Source organism: Pipistrellus kuhlii, unplaced genomic scaffold (assembly GCF_014108245.1).
Source record: "Pipistrellus kuhlii isolate mPipKuh1 unplaced genomic scaffold, mPipKuh1.p scaffold_m20_p_17, whole genome shotgun sequence".
Taxonomy (NCBI): Eukaryota; Metazoa; Chordata; class Mammalia; order Chiroptera; family Vespertilionidae; genus Pipistrellus; species Pipistrellus kuhlii.
Window position 1 is genome coordinate 11711514 of NW_023425482.1, and position 13891 is coordinate 11725404.

The following is a 13891-nucleotide window of genomic DNA, read 5'->3' on the forward strand; positions in this document are numbered from 1 at the left end:
AAGCATTCCTCTGGACCCACCCACCAGCCATGCCCCCCGGGTCCTTTCCCCCTCTCTATGAGCATGGCTAATCCTATAGACTGTGTTTCAAATGTCAGAAGATTCTAGTGAACTAATTGAGCCTTTGGAGAAGAAAGTCCTAAGTACACGAGGTTATTATGAGCTGAAGTTATTTAGTGGAAGCACACAAAAAATGCAATATGGTTTTGGATTAAAAAAAAAAACCTGGATTAAATCATGTCTTCTCTGGCTTTGTGACACTAGCAATTTACTTCACCTTTCTGTATTTTCTTGTAATCTTTGGCAAAAAAAAGGACAGATATAATTCCTATAATTTGGTATTAGCATTGTTGTATTGTTGAAGAAGAGAATGGATGTAAAGTGTTTAGCATATTGGGCATATGAAAGTATTTTATAGCTCTTGTGATGGTGAGGGTGCTGGTGATAGTGATGGTGATGGTAATGGCAGTCGGTGGTGATGGTGATGGTGATGGTAAGGGTGATAGTAATGTAGTGGTGTTTGGTGGTGATAGTGATGATGGTGGTAGTCATGGTGGAGGAGGAAACAATAAACTTATATAGCAATATGTACACTGACCCAGAGTCCCAGAATATAAATTGAACCATATTTTTATTCAATTGAAAATTGAGATGTTTATACTTTTATACTCTTCAAGCTTCATCTTCTATTGACCTGGTGTTAAGTGCTGCCCACATCGGTAGAGAGATAGCAAAGGCTGGAACCTCTGTTCTCCCTTCTATGAAACTGAAGTGTTGGCGCTGATATCAGTGTCTCTGGTCCTGCCTGAGATCTAGGCTCAGACATTGTTTCTTGCCCCTGTATAGGAGCCCTGCGACTTCGAGTGAAGGCATTTGCTTGTTTTTGAATCTTTTAGGAGTGCCTTCAGATCTCATTAGCTCTGTTCCCCTCTTCCTTCCCTCTTTCCCAGGCTGCACTTCAAGTGTTCCAGGGATGGAGTCTGTTCTTTTCCCATTAGGAGCCCTGAGTAAAACCCATACTGGAACCACCTGAAACCACAGCATCAACTTCAGCACGAGCTGAACAAGGATTTGCAACACATCCCAGTGCTCATGCGCAACAGACCCCAACTTTATTCATGCAATGCAAAAGCAAGCCACATCCTGTGATTGGTCCTCTAATCCCCTCCCTCCCCAAATATAATAAATTAAACATAGTATGGAATGCAAAAAGGTTACATTGAGACATATACTATTTGAAGATTTAATTCATTTTTCTAGTGTATAAGACACAAGGCTATTAAATTTTTAAAGCAGTGATCTCCTAAACTCTCTACTTTATGAGGGCTTTCTTCATAAAGATAAATGGTTTCCTTGCCAAATCAAATGCAGATTTGAAACAAATTAAGTTAATGTTCAATGGTACAAGGTAGAATGGATGGGGGAGCTGTTTTATTTTGCATTGTAATAACCATACACACCTAAATCAATAGCTGTGGAAAAAGGCAATAATATCACATAACTGCAGGAAATGAAATATAGTGGCTGGGTGGGGGAACAGGCTGCAAACAGAAAGGGTTTGTGTTGGAATAATGACATTTCATTAAACAGGGAAGGAGCACTATTGAGGAGAAGTCCATAGCAGTAAATTCTATTTCTTATAATAACACTTGAGACGAGTTAAAGTTGGCTGGGTATTGTGATAAAGGATAATGCCGCCGTCCTTTCATGCATTGTGCTATAATTTTATGTTTAAAAGAAACCTGAGATATTAAAGGGGCAGTGCATCTTTTCATAGTGCGTCCTCATGTGCCTAGTCATTTGCCTAATTTGGTACAAGGTCCAATCATCTGTCCGTAAGTCAATAGTTGATAAGAAAGGTGGCCCTAGTTTTGTTGTTGTTGTTGTTGTTGTTGTTGTTGTTGTTGTTTAAATGCTCTTGAATGAAAGCCAGCAGGATTTCTTTTTCTCTTTTTAATTTTCTTTTGTAGGGGGCAAGACCGGGACAGGGATTTGCTATTCATTAAAAGGGCTTTTTCAGGTATTATTATAGACACATTTCCAGAGCTGGTATTTTCCAGCATCTATCTATCCACGTTTAGTCCATAGAATAGCTCCCTAGGTAAAATAACCTAAAGTGCAGGGGTCAGACTCAGGGATCTCTCTGTATCAGAACCATTTTGTGTCAACCATTGTCATCTTCTCAAACTGACTCTAAAAAAGATTGTACAAGGACCAGTATGCTCCTCTTCCAGCCACAGCCTGGAGTAGGGTGTTCTTGGATCTCCCCAGTGCATTGACATCAGTCTGCGGGGCCTGGAAGCTGGGGAGGAGCCACTACATAGTTGTTCCCAGTGGTCCTCCTTCTGTTCTCTTCACCTGAGAACACAGAAGCACCTTTCCCAACTTGCACCCACATGCCCTCCTGGAGTTAGGCCTCCACGGATGTTGGCAGAAAAAGCAAGATACTAGTTGGGTCTCATCCTTTAGGAAGGCTCCCCTGCTCTCCACTGTTAGATGCACTTTCAGTGTCCATTCACGGTGCTGCTGTGGAGAGGGAACGTGGCACACTATGCATTTTACTGCCTTGTCCCAAGTAACCCTGGCTGCACAATGGGAAGTCCTACACACACAGCTACACACCCAGGCTCTGAAAGACAAACCAACCAAGTACAGAATCTTGGTTGACTCTAAAAGCTCTGGAATCTTGGACAGTCCTTTAGTCCCCCAGTTTCCTCATCTGTGAAACACTACCACCCCTCAGGGACTTTGTAAGGGTTCGGTGAAAGGAGGCACACTGAGCAGCACAGTACCGGCTTGCAGAATGTTAGCTGTTGTTGGTATAGAATTAATATCATTGTCTTCGTTATTAAGAACTTAACATCAGGTTGTTTACTATAAAAACTGCAAGAATGGTGTCTCCACCCAGGCAGGTGCCTAAGACCTCTGTGTCTCTGCCTCCCACAGTAAGTCCATTTACCAAATGCTGCTCTAATGAATAGGAAGTATTGCACAGACTTTAATAAAACAGCTCTTATGGGACAACCGAGGGCATAAAGTAAGCAGAGCACACCTAGTTACCCCACAGGGCATGGCTCCTGGAACTAAGTTGCACAGTTCTTCTGATCTTATATACCAAGTCATTCCCTGCTCCCCAATGTTGGAGAACCATGGGAGCCCCCAGACCCAAAAGGAGCCATCCTGGGGCCCAAAAGATGCTGGGTTTGAGTCTTGGTCCAGCAAATTACTAACCGCTCAGTGTGCTCATTAGCAAAATAGGCATTTGACTTACCTCCCACATGGGGATTAGAAATATGCTATGGCAATGGCGTGGTCCATGTAAGTTGCTCAGTAAATTGTAGTGATGTCTTCGTCACCCTCACCACAGTAGGCATCATTGCTGCTGTGTCTCTGTTATTTTTATTAAGAGCAAAACTCTTTCTTGACAGTGTATTCTTTAGGGAAAACACAGTCCCAGCAGCTTTGTGCTCTCCAGTCAGCAAAAGGTCTTAAACATGTGTTGGACCCTGCCCTGAACAGAGCTCGGATCTGTTTCTGTGCTTGATGGAGGAGTTTTATTATCCTAAGTTAGGGAGTTAGAAATAGAACTAGAAGTGAAGGCCAAAGAACCAGGCTGAAGTCATCAGACAGTCTCAATTCTAAAGAAATGGGAGGCAAGTGCGCCAGGGATATGCATTGTCTGGCTTGCTGTAGCAACTGTAACAAAGACCACACACTTGGGGGCCTAAAGCCTCACACACAGTATTATATAAGGTTCTGGAGATCACAGTCCAATATGGGTCTCACTGCACTAAAAATCAGGATTTCAGCCTGGCTGCATTCCTTTTGGAGGCTCTAGGGCAGTGGTCGGCAAACTCATTAGTCAGCAGAGCCAAATATCAACAGTACAATGATTAAAATTTCTTTGAGAGCCAAATTTTTTTATCTTAAACTTCTTCTAACACCACTTCAAAATAGACTTGCCCAGGCTGTGGTATTTTGTGGAAGAGCCACACTCAAGGGGCAAAAGAGCTGCTTGTGGCTCGTGAGCGCAGTTTGCTGACCACGGCTCTGGGGAAAGATCATTTCCTTGTCTTTTCCCATTTCTGGAGGCACTTGCATTCCTTGGCTAGTGGACTCTTCCTCCATCTTCAGGCAGCAACAGGGGCTTTCTTATGTTGCCTAACTCTGACTCTGACTCTCCTGATTCCCTTTCATTTATTGGGCTGACTTGGATTATCCAAGATAATCTCCCCTTATCAGTATCCTGCAGATCACTCCTGCAAATCACATCCTCAAGATCACATCTGCAAAGTCCTTCCCGCCACACACAGAAACATTCACAGATTCCAGGAACGAGTACAGGGATCCCGCAAGGGATCTTAAGTGATGTTTTGCAAAAGCTTAGAGGTCTACGAGAGATTTTGGCAATTGGGGACTTTCTAGGCATATTGGTAGGGAAAGGTGTGGGAAATGTCCCGTTTGAGTTTATATTCCCACTTTTCATAAAGGACATTTCTATTTTATGTAGGAAGTGATAACCAAGGTGCCAGCTTACTTTGTGGAATGTCCTCAGTGAGTCACTATTGTATAAAATGCTGGACCACAGAAACTTATTTAGTCTTTACTATACATTGCAAAGCTTCACCACCACCCTAGTCTGGGACTTTCACTGTTAGAGTGGGCAGCTGCTATATGAATCCAAGTCAACCCCATGGAACACATAAGTTGCTGGAAAACCAACTGGGCTACTGGTCAACCGTCTATGTTTCTCAGTCAGATGTGGACAGATGCAGATGGGGGCAGGCAGCAGACATGCCTTTCTTGCTTGGACACCAGCTCAGTGGGGAGGTTGGGGCTGGCAAGAGCTCAGAGTCATCTCTCTCCTCACTGCCCTTAGTGAAGCAGGCCAATGAAGGGGAAAGGATTTCCCCTCCAGCCAGACATCAAAGGGTTCCAGTGAGGGGCTCCCTGGGCCAGGAGGCTGTTAGCTCGGGATATTAACCAAACACTCTTTACCCCTGTGTCTGTCGGGGTGGTTGTGTCTTTGACACAGCCTCATTCCTGGGACTTAATTAAAACCCAGTTCCCTCTTTTATTCAATTTATGAGGCCTAGCCTGCAGGATTAAGCGATTACAGACAAAAAGCCCCATTTGTGAAACACTCCTAAACTCAAGCTGTTACGCTGCTTACTTGTACTCCATTAAATTAATAAGGAATGAATCAGCTGATCCATTATGAATAAAGCAGTGGGGAGTCTCTGCCCGGGTTCATACTTCCTGCTCCCTCCTCAGAGAACATTTGTGCAAAATGATTATGTTCATATTCATTCAATTGGAATTCTCTAAAAGTGCAATGCATAAATTACTCTAAAGACACAGAGTTTATCTTAGACATTAACTACGAAGGGTGAATTAATAAGACTATTATAAAGCCATTAGCATTCAGTGTATTTACCTACAACCGCAGTATACCTAAACCAAATTCAACCCACAATCACCATTTGTGTTGGGCAGTCAGCTAGTTTATTTTAGCCTGCAGTTCATTCAAACTCATAACACATCCTTGAATGTCCAATGTTTCTATTAGCTTCTTTCTTCCAAGGGTTCTCTCCATTAGAAATTGACTTTGGTTATTTCCTGATTCAACCACAAATCTCTATCCAGCAATTATTATGCCCAAAAGTTTCCAATAATTGGTTGTTTAACTCTTATAATATAGGAACCAAGAGGAAATGTGAGGTCACACATTGAGTTCCAGCAAAGTCAATTATCTGAGAAGTGTGGGGGACATAGTGAGGGAGAGGGGAATTCAAGGATTTTTAGTTCACTAAACCTCAAGCCCAGGTTGCTTTGGGGGCATATGAGATCTTTGCACCAGTCAAATCTCACTTTGAGCCAAAGTTTTCCAGCCAAGAAGCCCTTGACCTCTGGGCCTAGGTCAACTCTTGTTGTGGTCTGTCTTGTCTTGTGTGTTATAGCACATCTAGCAGCATCCTTAGTCCTGTCCACCTGATATTGGTGGCAATACTTGCTCCATCCCAACAGTTGTGACAGTCAACATTGTTTTTAACTATTGCCAAGTATCTTTTGGGGATGAGAAGTTAAATAGCCCCTATTTGAGAACCACTGCCTTAATTTATCACTAGAACTGAGGAGTCACATCATCTCTTTACAACTTGGTGTTATTAGTAAAATGAAAGAAAGAAGGTAGCTGATAAATGATTATTATGACCATGTGTACTATCAACCAGCTTGCCAATGGTTGCTTCTCTGTCCTTCATCTGGTGGGGACACAGTAGCTTGGAAAGGTGAATCACTGCATGCTCTAAAACCAGTCTCCTCCCTTTGCCCCCATCTCTGGTCATAAATGAGTTTCTCATTTCAGCTTTGAGTGGAGAAATAGAAACCATCAAGAGAGAATTTCCACTGGCTTCCAATCTACCTTCCCACCTGCATCTGAAGCCACACACTCTGCCTTGCTCGTGCTAGCCTAATGCGGAATCAAGTGTAAATTCCTTCTAAGTTCTACATTCTTCATTGTCCTCTTTGCAGGAGATTCTTTCCAACAAGAGCTGGGGAGTTGCCTCTTCTCTGCTTAACCGCCCCCCCCCCGCCCACCTCCCACCCCTCCACACACATACACACCCCTCTTCTAAGATATTCCTGCCCTGCAGGTTCCACTGTCAGGAAGAAACTCAAATATCCTAAAATCCAGCCAGTTTCAGCTTTGGAATGGCAAATTCTTTTCCTTTTGTGACCATAAAATCCATACTGCCAACACACTCACATATTCCAGTTCTTGTTCCCATTCCCTAGGGTCTTCAGAATCAGGCAGATGTGATTCTCAGCCAAGCTAACAGGCGGAAGGTGGAGAGCAAGGGAGCTCACACAGGTGTGCAGGTTAACTTTAAGCATGTGGCATTCTCCGCTGACAGCTTCTGCTCCTCTCTCAAGGCTGGACTAGAAACTCAGTGTCACCAGGCTGTGCTAGCATTGTCGGGAGTACAGAAAACGAAGAGGGAGGCACAGGTCAGCTCACTCAAATGACACATAAGAGGTGAGAAGAGGTACAAGTCTCAATTGCCTGAAACCCAATCCGTTGACTCTGACCTCAGCACACTGCCTCTTCAAAAGCCTGCAGTCACTGCAGCCTACCAAAGCCCAGCTCTTCACTGCCAGGACTGACCACTGAGTCATGAAGTGCATTTAGAAGTCCTCTTCATACCCAGAGTTTTGAACTCTCTCATTGCCTTTTTCTTCTTCTTCCTTTTCTATTTAAATAGTGCACTTTTATCATGGGTGGCCTGGCTTTCCCTTTCATTCCTAATTGTTTTTTCCATCTCCTCTCTGAGTGAACTGCCTCCATGCCCTGCACATCATCAGTGTTAAAGAAGAGAGAGAAGGAAGTCAGGGAGATGGGTGATCAGTGACATGGATCGTTTGTCACTGGCTGATTGGCAAAAGGCAGCACTTGGCATCATTTGGTTACAGAATGAACTACCAGTGTCCCTGCAACAGGGATTTTGCAATCAGGTAAGATAGGGTCATCTGACATCTTATTAGCTGCATGAACTTGGACAACTTATTTAAAATCTAAGTCTTCATTTTCTCATCTGCCTAAAAAATTCCTAATCCGCCCCTCAGTGCTGCAGCGAGAATAGAGTGAGACCGCTTATTGAGATGCCTGCTAAGTGGTCCTGGCACACTCTTTACACATAGGATGAAAGTCAGGGCGGTGCTCTCCTTCGTGGGGCCCCTCAACTCCTCGTCCCCAGCCCAGTGGGAAGGATTAATGCATTCTTTCTTGCAAGAACTTATATGTACATGCGGAATTGGCAAAAGTCTGGGTTCTTTGGCCCAATTCCAAGCAAAACTAATCATCAGAAACTTCATGCAGATTTACGATTACTCTTTCTATAATAGGGTTAGGCCCAAGCTGCTGAGACAGAATTAAAAAGGGGGCTGCCGCAAGCAGAGAGGGCTCAGGTCTTCACAAAGAGGTGTTTTCAAGCAGGGCACCTGGAGTAGAACTCTGACTCCAAGGTTGGCTGTAAACTCATACAAAATGGTAAAGCAGCCCCATTTCCCTTTCCTGAGATTATTGTGATGGGACCTGGCAACTGAGCTACTAGCTTTCATTTAATGCTAATACAGAGAGGCACATAGGATCTCTTCAATACCATGTGCTTATTCCAAGACATAATTGAATTCTATGATGCCTGGTATATCTCAATTAAGCCAGATGTGTGCAAGGAGATCTTTCTCGTTGTGGGTGGAGTAGCAATGTCATTGAGCTCTGAGCTCAGGTCCTGGAGCACATCTGGCCACATACAAACTGTGAGATCTAGAATGAGCCATCTCCTCTCTCTCTGCTGTCATGTTTTCCTTTTATTAAATAGCTGATCAGGGTCAGAGTGGAGGGTGCCAACTGCTGGCAGTCCACAGAAATAGTTAGCTACACACTGGCTACATATTCTTAAGAAACATTAAATTGATTACAAATACTAAAAAATTGGCAGAATGTGCATACAGAAAAAAATGTGGATTTTGGGGCTCTATTAGAAAACTGGGGAACTGGACAAAAAGATCTGCATTCCCAAATGGCAGCAGTTGGATAGGGCAGATCCATAGTCACTGTATCTTGCTTGGTCACATGTTGGCTTTTCAGTTTGCTACTGCCCCTACCATGCCTTTTAGTGACATCTGGCCTCCACTACTCATTTATGTATTTCTGGCTTTTGTGTTATAGTCGGAAATCCCTGTTTCGCAAAAAAAAATGGTCCTACTCAAATTATTTTAGATTTTGAGGATAATGTGATCTGGAATTATCTGATTAAAAATACTTTTGCTTGGCAAATATTTTAGTAATAAAATCTACTATTCTTCTAACAAATATAAGATGCTTTTTATTCAATTTATTTAATAATTCTATTTTGAAAGCCTACAACGTGAAAAGCGTTTGCAGATATATATTAGACATGCAAAATATTTTTTAAATGAACATAAAATTGGTAAAAGAGAAGACAGGAAATAAACAAGCAAATAGTGAAATCAGTGTTCATGAAATTAACATTCTGGAAAATTCCAGTGTCATAGAAGAACAGAGGTTTATGAAAGCAAACCATCTAAGGAGAAGCTAGTTTTGGCTGAAAGGTTGCCATATAAGCTGAGACTAGGAATTCTAGAAGAAGTCAAACAAAGGTCAGTGTGACTGGATGTCAGTGGGTAAGAGGAAGATGGTGAGGTAGGCAGAGGCAGAGGATGTGATTGAAAGCCCAGCTTAATTTTTCAAACCTTTTGGAAAAAATAGAAGGAGTCATTAATGGATTCCTACTTTGACATGGATCAGAAGTCCCAGCCCAGGGAACCCACAGAGATAAGACAAATGTGTCCTCCTCACCCCATCCAAATTTCTGACCTTCCCTCTTGGCCCTCTTCCTAAATTATTGGTGCCCCAGTGGGTTGATGTCATTCCAGATGTCATTTACAGGTGGGGGTTTTTTTTTTTGCAGAAAGAAAATGATCACTTACTGGAAATGTTCTATGTGTCAGATGCTTTTGCATATAACTAAAGGAAACTTTGACCCAGCCAGTATACTGCTCAGTGGTTGAGCTTCAACCTATGAACCAGGAGGTCACAATTCAATTCCCTGTCAGGGCATATGCCCAGGTTTCGATCTCTAGTATGAGATGTGCAGGAGGCAGCCAATCAATGATTCTCTTTCATCATTCTATCTCTCTCTCCCTTTTACTTCCTCTATAAAATCAATAAAAATATCTTAAAATTAAACTTTGTATTAAAGTATAAATTTGTGTGGAAGTTCACAGATCCTAAGTGTATAGGTTGATGGATTTCACAAACTCATCTCTTTGTGAACAGCACCCAGATCAAGACATTGTGGCCAACACTAAAGGTACATCCTTTTACTCCCTTCTAACCACCATCCCCTACTGCTGTCAATGGTATAATTAGTGCCCTACTTTTAATCCCATACATCAGTTTTTGCTTTTTAAAATATATATCTTAACTGGAGGCCCAGTGCATGAATTTGTGCACAGGTGGGGTCTGGTCTGCCCACCCTGATGGGGGTCCTGCTGGGCTGGCTGTGGGGGCAGGGGGAGAGCAATTTGGGCCTGGATCAGCTGGTTGGCTGCCGCAGTGTACATCATAGCGACTGGTCATTCTGACAATTTTGCCATTCTGGTCGCTGGGTTTTTATACATATAGATTGATTTCAGAGAGAAAGTGAGAGGGAAAGAGAGATAGGAACATTAATGATGAGAGAGAATCATTGATTGGATGCCTCCTGCATGCCCCCTACTGGGGATTGAGCCTGCAACCCATACATGTGCTCTTGACCAGAATTGAACCCTGGACCCTCAAGTCCACAGGCTGTCACTCTACCCACTGAGTCAGACCAACTAAGAGCTGGTTTTTTAACTTTGCATAAATGGAACCATAAGGTATGTAGGGGCTTCTTAGCTCCACATTATATTTTTGTGAGCTCTATTTTGTTATTGCTTATGGTTGTACCATGTTAATTTTCGCTACTCTATATGTGAGTGTGGAACACACTGTTATTTTACTGTCAATGGACATTTAGGTTATTTGGAGTCGTTATGCATGGTGCTGTGGCAGACATTTTTACACATGTCTCTTCATACATGTGCATACATTTCTGTTGGCTGTTTCCTCACAAATAGAGTACTGCTTCAGTAGGTCCTGCCAAACTTTATACCTTTTCTTTCTCTACATCTTTTATATACATCTATTCTTTGAGTTCTCTAGTCAATTTTTGGATGTAGATATTTTATCTCCTTTTAACAGATGAGAAAACAGGGGCTCAGAAGGCACTGTCAGTTCCTCATGGTCACACAGCCAGTGAGCAGCAGAGCTAGGGCATGGACTTGGATTTGTCTGGCTCCACTGTTCATGTGCCATCACATGGTGAGCCCCAGATGAGTCGAGCTGTGCTCCCTCTCTATCAACCCTTCCCTGACACAGCCAGGAGGAGTTCATTGTGCTGTTTTGTTTTGTTTTGTTTTGTTTTGTTTTGTTTCCTAGGCACCTTCTGGGTGTCTCTGTGGTCACAGTCATCAATGGTGTTACAGGTAGTGAAGGGACTGGCTCTGTCATCAGACAGACCTGGTTTGAGTGTTAACTCTGCCACTTGGTTCATATGGATTTCAGGCAGGTTCAGTTTTCAATTGTGAGTGAGGGTAATAACAATGGAGACCTCACAGGTATGATGTGAAGGTAAATGGCAGGCATAAACCATTCTACTGGCTAGGGAGACTTCTGAGAGCTCTGTAGGAAGTGCTTTGGAGCCAGCCTGCAATAAGGAAATAAGGAAGATGGAAGGGAAATCAGTGGGAAGCTAGGAAGCCAGAGGTGATGTGAATAAATGTGGCATCACCACAGCCAGGTGTCTCCTGTCTGAGTGGCTTGCACTCAGACCTGGTCTACCTACTGTTCCCATTACTTAGAGTGCTGAGTTGAATAGTGCCCTTCCAACATTTATGTGCAACCAGAAACTCAGAATTTGGAAAGAGTCTTTGCAAATGTAAATATTGATAGTTAGGGGTCTGGAGATGAAATCACCCTTGATTTGGGATGAGTGATAGATCCAATGACAATTGTTCATATAAGTAGAGGAGAGGGCACAGACACACAAGGGAAGAGGCTGTGTGAGGCTGGAGGCAGAAATCAGGGCGATGCACTTACAAGTCACAGAAGGGCAAAGGATGGCTGGTGACCAACAGAAGCAAGAAGAAAGGCATGCGGCAGTTTCTCCCTTAGAGCCTCCAGCAGAAACCAACATGATTCAGGACTTCTGGCCTCCTAAACTGTGGGTGAATACGTTGCTGTTGGTTTAAGTCCCCAGGCTGTGGTGATTCACGTGGGAGCCCTAGGAAATACACACTTATAGACTGTGTCCTCTTAGGGAAATCACTAATGTCTCAGAGCCTTAGATTGTGCACATGGGAATTGGGTCCAATGAATGGTAACCACCTTGTGTAGCCCCTAAAATTGAACCTAAAATGCATAAAGAACCTGCACCTATTGGATAGTTACTTCTTCTATGATGTGGCATCAGGGAAGATGCTTGTGAAAACTACCAAGCCAAATTATCCCTCCTGCCAAAACCAGTTTGGCTCAGTGGATAGAGCATCGGCCTGTGGACCAAAAGGTCCCAGGTTCGATTCCAGTCAAGGGCATGTACATTGATTGCGGGCACATCCCCGGTGGGGGTGTGCAGGAGGCAGTTGGTCGATGTATCTCTCTCATGTTACTAGCTCTCTAGCTCTCTCCCTTCCTCTCTGTGAGAAATCAATAAAATATATATATTTTTAAAAATTATCCCTCCTGAGGGGACCCTCCCTGGGTCAGGTCACCCTAGGACCTGTGGACACCAGCCCTCTTGGCCAAGCTCCCAAAGGCAACGCCCATAAGCCCTGGTTCTGTGCTCTTAGTATTTTGCAACAGCATCTAGAATCAGCACACCCTGTTGCTTTCAGTTGCAAGCACGTATCGCCAAAGACGCGTATCCCCCTTAGAACCATAAACCCTCTAATAGCAGCAATGGGGCAGCCTCGATCATGACCAAACGTGATTACATTCCACATAAAAATATAAAAGCTCATTTGAGCCGGGGCTCCCCCCGGACCCATTGCCTGCACTTTTATTGAAATCCCCACATTCCTGACTCCGTGAGCACTGATGTAAGGGCCAGTGAGGCTGAATCTCAAGGACCCTAGTAAAGCCCCAAGGTGGCCTGTGGGTTGGATTCAACTGAAAAGACCTATCTTTAGGGCTTTGCGCGCAGAGCCTCACACTTTATTGCCTGGTACCTCCTATCTGCTGGGAGCTTCTCAACGCCCACAGCACCAGCCCATGTGTCCTGCTTTGCTCCCCCCTAGAATATAAGGCTATGGAAGCAGGGGACGGTCTCTTTGTTCCCTGCTGTATGCTCAAGGCCCAGCTCAGGTCAAGGTGCATGGATGAGCTGGCCTGGAGGACCCCCTGTCCTTCTCCATGCACAGCCATCTCGGTCCTGCTTTATTTACCTCTGGTTCCGTCTGGAGTCTCACCTTTCCACCACACCCCACATCTGAGATCCATTCGCAGTAAGCAACTGTTGGCTCCCAATGTGCCATGATGCTCACCTCCCGGCTTTCATTCATGCTTCTCCCTCTGCAGGAACTTCTGTCCTGCTCTCCACCGCTAACTCCTACACATTCCTTAGCTGTCAGCTAGGACCTCACTTTTTCTCTTTCACATTTTTCTTGGGCCAAAGTGTGCTGTGGCTCCCCCTCTCTGGCCCCCTGTGTCTCCTGGATCACCCTGACCAGCCGGAACCCCATCACCTGCTCACCTCTCTGGACATGTCTCCAGACTCTAAGCACCATGAGGCCATGGACAGTGTCTTCCTCACTCTTCCCTCCCTGGGCCTGAGAGGATGTCTAGATTGTCCTTGATAAGTGTTGATTGAATGAATTAATATTTAAATTGCTGAGAGAACACATGTTCATAAAAGTAGATATAAAAGGGAGAAAAGAAGAGAGGATGGAAACAGTCTGTTCAGTCAGTATGATGGCAAATACCATGAAAAGTGGTTTTGTAAGTTTTGTCTCATTTTATTCCACGACACCAAGCATGGGAGAGCTGCTATTCCCTCCCTCCTACCCTCTCTTTTATACGCAAAGAAGATGTGGTCAGAGTCATTAGCTTAGGCCATGCCAGATGCATGGTAAATGGGCAGGGTCAGGATTTCAATCTCAATTTCTTTGATAGTAAATCTGACACCTCAGCAAGGTCAGAAGAAAGCCTAAGGAACAAAACTCTAAAAAAAGTATTTTGCGAGTGTGATTGTTGAAAAAGCACTGAAGTAGGAGTCAAGGTATCCCC